The sequence below is a fragment of the Petaurus breviceps genome, unplaced genomic scaffold (assembly GCF_028583685.1).
Source record: "Petaurus breviceps papuanus isolate PSGF00001 unplaced genomic scaffold, PetGlider_PUasm1.0 90804, whole genome shotgun sequence".
Lineage (NCBI taxonomy): Eukaryota > Metazoa > Chordata > Mammalia > Diprotodontia > Petauridae > Petaurus > Petaurus breviceps.
Window position 1 is genome coordinate 14,739,023 of NW_027187348.1, and position 9,123 is coordinate 14,748,145.

Consider the following 9,123-nt stretch of genomic DNA (forward strand, 5'->3'; position numbering starts at 1 on the left):
AGAGAGAGAGAGAGAGAGAGAGAGAGAGAGAATTTGTTTGAGAATGATGACCTCAGGATAGGAGAGTCATGTTGCCTATCACTCAATCTCATACTTCATTTCAAGAGATAGAAAAAAGGGGGGGAAAGTGGGAAAGGGAAGAGGGAGCATTGTAAACCAACAAAAACACAGAGATGAGGGCTTTTGTTGCTATTCATTTGTTTTGACTTTAACATTTTAGGAGAAACAACTGCAGTCTCACTTTCTCTAAATCTGATGCTGTGATGTGCTGTGCAAAACTTGCAAGAGTTGGAACTCATAAAAATTCCTAAAGCAAACAAGTTTCACAAAATTCACATAGCTGCCTCAAGTAGGTAAAAAGAAGATGGGTATACTGTTTAACATCTCACAAAAATGATCTACTGTTAGCTCCTTGGCTGCATTTGGACATTTTATGAAAGTCCAGGGTATATAATATACCCATGACCTTTATCAATCACAGTTATGTCCAAACCTCCCAAATTACCTACAAAAAAGCAGCAGAGAAATCACAATTGCTGCCCTTGCTTTTCTCTACCTTTCTTCAAGCAAGATTTCGAAATTGGCTACATGGAAAGATTTTCTTATCTTTATTCTATGCCTTCCTCCTTTAGCTCTAGTTATCAGAACAGAATCCCCTGCTTTTGGTCACTTATGTCCTCAGAGAAGGAGTACTCCAAACTGTTTGGATTTGCAGGCATCAGATTGCTTTGGATATTAGAGGCAGGCATTTGAGACCCTCTCTGCTCCTTATTCTTTTATAACCTCTATAAAATTGTCACATAAAAATTGTCTTTCATCAAGGATTGAGTGGATGTGAACATAATTTGTTTCCTCCTAAGAGTAATAAGTATTTAATTTGGGGGGGATTATTTCATTTCAAAGATTATAGATTTTTAAATAACTCAAATTTTTGACAAGGCTTTGTTGTTTACAAGTTCTTTCCTTAGAAATACAAGTCAAGTCGAATATAGTCCTATTAACCCACCTACTTACCAAAGTCAGAAAAGTCTGGTGGCCCATAGCTAGTAAAAATCAGATCTGGAACTTAAATACAAAGGTCTTCTGATAGCAAGTCCAGAACTTTTCCCTCTTTATTATGTTGCTTCTAACTTGTGATTATGTCCTTAGTCTTCTAAATGATTACTTTTTCTAATTTATTTATTTCAAAAAGTCATTTAAAATTGTTTGACTTTTGAATTCTCTCCCACCAACTCTGCTCTCCCCCACCCATTGAGAAGACCAGAAATGTGATATAAATTATACATGTAAAATAATGCAAAACACATTTCTATATTCATCATGTTGTAGAAAAAAACTAAAGTGAAAAAAATGTATGCTTCAATTTGCACTCAGACTCTATCAGTTTTTTTCTGTGGAGATGGTTAGTATTTTTATCAGAAGTTATTCAGATTTCTTTTGGATCACTGTATTGTTCAGAATAACTATGTAAATAATAAGTTTTTAATTGGTTTATACATTTCCATTTTGGATAGGAACTTTGAGACATAGATTATGTGCTATAAGGGACCTTAGAGATCATCAAGCTCAATCTCCTCATTTTACAGATGAGGAAAATGAGACCCATGTTAGTTATGTGACTTGAACAAATTTCCCTAAGTATAGAGCATTAGGAGTGGGGTTTGAGCACAGAATCTAGAGTCATTTCCCCCCATAGCATCATACTCTCTCTCTATGTGTGTTTATTTGTGTGTACAGGTGTGTATGTGTTTATATACACATACATAAATGCACAGACATACACACAAAGGAAACAGTGATCTGAATAATTTGGACATTTGCTTGAATTGAAAGAAATGGAGTGTTTTCAATCCAGGTCACTTAGAGTAACTGTTTTGGTTTTATAGCTCAATTGCTTATATAACTATTAGGTATAATGTAGCAGAGGACTAGGCAGGGATAGCTTTTTAAGTGGTATTATTACAGGGGTGACAGAATATCCCATCTCCCTAAATAAATCTCTCTTAGCAGTTTGCTGATACTTGAAATTTCATCATGAAAGATCCTTTCCATTGACTCAGAGTACTTTTTTCTACCAAAACATAAAGTCTAAATTCAGAACCCAGAAGACTACACACTCAAAACACAATGATATCACTTCTTCCTCACTATTACTTTATTCACTGCTCAGCTCTGGAATCTGGCATCCATGCCAACTACTCAATTTTGTCAGTGATGGCAGCTCATTACTGAAATTCCTGCTACAGGAGGAGCCTGTAGCAGGTGGATAACTTGAGTTTAGGAGTTTTTAAGCTTCAACAGGTTTAAATGCAATCAAGTCTCTGTACTAACTTCAGTGGAACTATTGGTTGTGGGGGAAGGAGTAAGGATGGGGCATGCTTACCATACCAGGATGCCTAAGGAGAGTCAAAAACACTTCAGGATGGAAATGGAAAAGAGTCAAGCTAATGTGGGATCTCAGCCTGTGAACCATGAGTGGCCACTAGATTTCTAACATGGGTGAGACAAGGATATCCATTCTTAAATTAAAAAACAACTAAACAAACAAACAGAAATATCTTAATCCCAGGTCACTAGTGGCTTCATTGTCAAACTCACTGTCCAAAAAACCCACCAAAAATCCTAAAATTTTCTTGACCTTTATGAAATATTTGGGACAACTGATCTCATTTTTCTTCCTGATAATCTCACCTTCCTAGGTTTCCAGTAAACTGCTTTCTAATAGTACTCTTTTTCTTCTTCATCTTCTTTACTAGCTCACAGCATCATAAGATCCATGCCTTAAGAAGTCTCAAAGACCATTTGGTTCCACTTGTAGCTAAACAAATAAATTAATTATATCTTTCACAGTTGATCACTCTACATTGGCTTAAAGATGTTCACTTGGAAAGAAGTTCCTACTTCACAAGGCAGCTCATTTCTCTTTGTGATAGTTTTAACTGTCAGGCAGTTTTAGTACTTCAAGGCTAAATATGATTTTTTGCAATTTTATCCAATACATCTAAGTCTGTTTACTTCAGAGAAGTAGAAAAATAATTACTTGAAATTCCCTCAAATACATGCCATTGCCAATTTCCATCCTCATTCCAGCCCATTTGTCTCCAATAGTTTAAAGATCCCCACCTTATCCAATGGATCTTCAGATGGCAGGTCCTGAATTCCTTTTTATCCTTCTAATTATTAATTCCTTCTCTTCCCTAAGTGAATTTCCTACAGCTTAATCTTCAAATTTCTTTTGTTTCATTATAACTTTCTTCCTAGATAATTTCATTCATAAGAACGGTTTCAATTATCACTTCCATAAGGAGCCCAAACTGTTTGTATCCAACCTCCAATTGGATGCTTTGCCTATATTTTAAGCCTTTTGCATTGCAAAACTGAACTCATGCTATTCTCCCTCAATGTTGCACTCCTTATGTTTCCCTTCATCATATCACTATTATCCAAGTCAACCTGGGCACAATTTTAGGAGGTATTACCTCTTTCTCTCCATAAAACTTCACATCTTATCATATTTTATTGATCATCTCTGCAATAACTTTTCAATATTTCCCCGGTCCAGATCTTGAGTTTTTCCTTTATCCACTCTATAATAATGACATGTTAAATAGCATTTTTTTTCAATCCATCTTTCATACTGCTCTTAAGGAATTATTCCAATGTATGAACCAGAGGACAATAGGAATGTATGCTTGGAGCTGGAATAGAATCTCAGATGTCATCTCTTAAACCTCCTCCTTTAATAGATGAGGAAAGAGATAAAGAAATGTGGAATTGCTTCTTGAAGTCAAATAAATTCAAATCTACGTCTTCTAACTCTGAATGCAACAATTGGTAATTTTTAACAAACAATGACAACAACAGGACTGAGGCTTGGGTTGTTTTTTGTTTGTTTGTTTTGTTTTCATTTCAGTTCTTTTATTGTGTCCCCAGCACCCAGCACTGTATCTCACATGTCATAGGTATTTAATAAATAATGAAATATATGTCTATTATACACATTTGTATATGTGTGTATATACAATTGTACAGTTACATACATACATTTATGTATGTATGTATGTGTATATATACATATATGTATATCTATCTATATCAATAGATAGATGGATGGATAGAACAAAAGGATTGTTAGTGTCAAGGATCTCCAAATTCTCATTCCAGATTACATTGAGGCCCAGGAACACTAGAAACTCTCTTTAGTGATGCAGATGATAATGTGGAAGAAATCCAGTTTAATCAAATTTATTCACATAATAAAGTACATAATGTTAAACCTGGGACCCAAAATAACAGAATATCAAAGTTGGAAGGTACTTTCATATTTATCTAGTTTAAATTATATCTGATTTAAAACTTTATCTGCTCTCTAGCATATCGAGCAAGTTGCCATAAAACTTTTTCTTGAAGACCTAAGTAAGGAAAAAAAATGCACTGCTACATAAAAACAACTCATACCACATTACTTAGATTATATTTTCTTCATACCAATCTAATAATCACTTCTTTACAATTCATACCTATAACCATCCATTCTACCACACAGAAGCAAGCTGAACAAGTCTAATCCCATTTCCTTGTGACATCCTAACCAAGGCTTTTCCATGTTTAGAAACTACTAGTGAGTCTTCATTGACTGGGGGAGTAGAGGACAAACTATTTAATATGGAATTTATTTTCTCTACAGAAGTTTTATTCTTAGTTATGTTTCGTACAACTGCACTTCATGACTATTATTTTATAGTTCTGTGCTATTATTGCAAGACCTTCACTTGTCCTTGATCAATTTTATGAATCTGCACAGGCCATCCTCCATGCCTGAGACTGACAATCTTGACATTTTCAACTACTGAAATATTTAACTTTTTAAAAAGACACAGTAGTGGGAAGGTTGTTGAATGGGAAATGTCATGTTGTATGACAAAGTTGAGATTCAGGCTAGAGTTGGTGAGTCAAAATGAATAAGATGCAATTTAATAGGTCTAAGTATAAAAAAAAATTAAAAAATTGGATTAGTGAGGTCTGGCTCGGTGGATGTTCTTTGGAATGAGATTTATATGTTTTAGTGTGATATAAACTGACTAACAGTCCACAGCATGAAGCAGCATCCAAAAAAAAGCCCCAAACTAATGCAAAGGTCACTTACATTGTGAAACAGTCCACAACTAAAGAGTTGATGGGCATGTTCCCTGGTTATAGCACATCTGTGCTTTTGTACTCAACTTCTGGTGTCATATTTTTGAAAGGAAAATTGGAGAAGATATAGATTAGGATGACTGGAATAAAGAAATATATTTATATCATATGAAATAAATTAGATTGAAAGAACTTGGAATGTTTAGAATGAAGTAAAAAAGGCTTGGGAAGAAGGCATGATTGTTGTTCTTAAGTATTTGATAGGTAGTCTAGCAGAAATGAGATTAAACACACTCTGGTTGGCCCGGGATGGGGTAGTTGTACTAGTAGAAATGAGTGGAAGTTGAAGAGATACAGATTTTAACTTCTTCAAAGGAAAAAAAAAATCTTCCGAAGAATTAGAGTTACCTAAAAATGGAATAAATTGACTGAGAGGCAGCTGTTTCTTCCCCACTAGAGATATTCATGCAAAACCTTGATGATTATTTAGGGGAGTATAACATAGAGAGGATTCTTATTTGGAAATGGTTTGGAACAGATGGCCTTTGAGGCCTCTTTAGATGCTGGTATTGTCTGATGCTGATATTGGACAGCTTAGGGGAGGATTATCTTTAAAGATGAGTTACTAAGTGATGGGTTTTTCTTCACCAAAATAGATTTGGAATCCTATCTACTAAGGTGTAGTTGTGGTCAAGCATAAATTTAGGAAGTATTTATTAAACTTGTTTAAGTGCAGATCACTGTGTTGGACAGTGAAGTAGATGAAATTTTAGAAACAGAGTCCTTTTCTTTATTTAGTTACAACATCTCTGCCTTGTTTAGATAGAGGGAGCATTCATACCAATGACATTTGTTACTAAAAGTAATTGATCATATTGCTTGAGATCAGGTTTTATCTTCTTGACTATTGTACCCCTAGTGATTATCACAGTGCTTGACACCTGGTAAATGAATAATAAATGTTTTTTTTTTTCCTAATCAATTCTTTCATTTTGAGATAAGGAAACTGAGACAAAGAGATGCTGTTACTTTGCCAGTGTCACACAACTTTTAAGTGTCTGAAGCTGGATTTGAATTTAGAAAGTGAAAGTTTGGAAAGGAACACTGAAGATAGAAGGGCAGTTAATGCAGCGGAAAAAGCACTTGACCCAGGATCAGATGACTTGGATTTAAATTTTAGCTCTACCACCTACTGCCCGGTACAAGCCTATAATTTTGCTTTCTCTCTGGATCATTTTTCTTATCTATAAAATTGTGGATTTGGAAGATTGTGAAGGTCTCTTCCAAATCTTGATCTAAAGACACCTCTTCAAATACCCCTGTCATAATTTCTGAGAGAGTTGTTCCTAGTAATGAACTAATTTCAAGTAAATTGTAGAGTACTATGATTTATTATTAAATTATCCAATGCAATAAAAGTATGGAAGCTAGAAGCAGAAGAGAGCTGTTTCTGTGTTCTCTGCTTAAGTAACAATTAAATTTCCAGCTGGTGATCTGCAAAATATAGTAGAACACTTACAGAGATGGTATTTGCCTCATTCTATTTTGGGATTCCTTAGTAAAATCACCTTATAGCAACAGCTGTTGTGAGAACTGGGATTGGTGTGAATTTTTCATCCATTGCCTAGAAAGTTGAAATGCTGTAATATATTTTCAGTTCATCTCAGGTTCAGGTATCCCTAGGAGCAATCTTCTTCATGCTAACAAACAGGAAGAAACTAAGATTGCAAAATAGAGATTCAGAAACTTAATTCAAACTGCTCTTGGTTGGAAGCTCCAACTGGGACTTTATTGCAAAACACTAGGCATTAGAAGATCAGTTGTTAAATTAGCCAGAATAAACATCCTGAGGTGCAAAACTTCTGCCAGGAAACAGAGATAGCAACAAGGCAAAAGGATTGGCAGTAGGTTTAAGAAAAGGCCTGAGTAAACAGACAAATGCAGTTCCTGTTGCTACAATGATGTACTCATCATGAACCCCTTTAGATAATAAGCTCTATCACATTAGGTAGCCCAGTTTTCTTTGTAGGATGGGACTCTGGGAATGCTGATGCTTTTGATTATAAACCTAAAGGCAGTAATACAAAGACCTGTAAAGTAATTCAAATGAAATTTGATCACCCATTTCAGAATAGTAGGGTACACTACAATGCATGATAGAATTCCTTTCAAAAATTAATAAAATTCAAGTAAATCTTATGGGGTTCCTAATTATATCTTGAATTTATGTAACTCTTATTTTCAAGTACTTGAAATGCTATTACTTTTCTTATAACCGTTCTATGTGGTAAAAAGCTTTAACCATTTAACCTGTAGGTTTTAAATGTTTATGAGGTTTTTGTGATGAACGGTAAGTAGGTCTTTTCTTTGAAGTGTTTTTTTTTTTTATTGTGATTCATCTTAATTAAAAGTTTAGGCCCTGCCTATGTGAAACATCAACTATTTCCTTTTTGTAATGCAGGAGACTGTGTTAAAAACTGTGATCCCTGATGTAACTTTCCATCAGTACTTCACATTTTGTGTTCTGAACCTTTTTCCTGGTAGCACATAAGAGGGAAATATTTCATCCTGTACAGATTATAATTATGTGACATTGTGTCTGTAAATATAAAAAGAACTTCATTTTATGTTGTAACAAATCTGGTTATTATTTGCTTTGATTCTTTGTTTTTGTTTAGTATCCATTATTTCTAGTATTGACTATGGAGCAGATTAATCCAATCATTAATGTCTTTTGTTTAGATTATGATATGTAGTCTAATTCTCACTGTATGAAATTGGGCAAGACTTTATGTCTTGGGCAAGCCTTATAGGCAGAAAGTGGGCTGAGATCAGAATAAATAAAGAGAAATAAAGCAGGATATATTGTATTTGGTGAACTGGACAGTGCTTTGAATAATTTCAAGTTTCTCTCTGAAACAAACAAAAATAACTTTTTTAAAACCAATAGTTTCCAAGTGATTCTTGGAATCATGGAATACCACAATCTCTGAAGAACGACTGAAGATCAGACAAAGAACATTTGAGGCATATGCTAAACATTAACTTGCTGTGTTTTATTAACAGTAAGAACTTCACACAATAGATAAAATAAAGCCAGCAAAGGAATGTGTGCCCAGAAAGGAAAGTGGATCTATCCTAAAATATCCTGAAAATGAGGAATAAAAGATAAGTAGCCTACATGTTGTGGGTAGCTAAGTGGTACAGTACATAAAGTACTTGGCCTGGAGTAAGAAAGATTCATCTTCATGAGTTCAAATTTGGCCTCAGACATTTACTAGCTCTATGACTGTGGGCATGTCACTCAATTTGCCTCAGTTTTCTCTTCTGTAAAATAAGGTAGAAAAGAAAATGGCAAATCACCCCAATATCTTTGTCAAGAAACCCCCAAATGGGGTCATAAAGAGTTGGATACAACTAAAACAATTGAACAACAACAGGGTCAGAATGTTGAATTGATATCCAAGTAATGTTGACAAGTAAAGAATCCTCAGTGCTATGTTTAGGGATGGACTGTGATATTTGGGTTACAAATGATATTACAAAATATTGTTATCAAGGAATTGATAGCAATGATAAGTGATATCAAAAATCACTTACCTTAAATGATTTCAAATCACAAGACTGAAATATACTACATCCAGAGTACTGAGATGATAAGTACATTTGATTTTTGAGTATGTTTTAAAATATAAAAATATTGAAAAATGTACCATAGCAATGGAGGTGGACAAATGTTACACCTATTTTCAAAAAGGTGGGGGGGATAAAATCTTTTTCTATATGACATTTTTTATTTTCAAGTCATAGAAAAATGTTAAAATATATGACTAAGTATATCATTACTAAACACTTGAAAAAGGGAAGTGGTGATCAGATAAAAGAAAGCAAGACTTTGTAGAAGACAGATCATATCAAGGAGAAAACTTTTTCCTTCTTTCCTTCCTTCTTTGCTTCCTTCCTTCCTTTCTTCATTCCTTGTTTCCC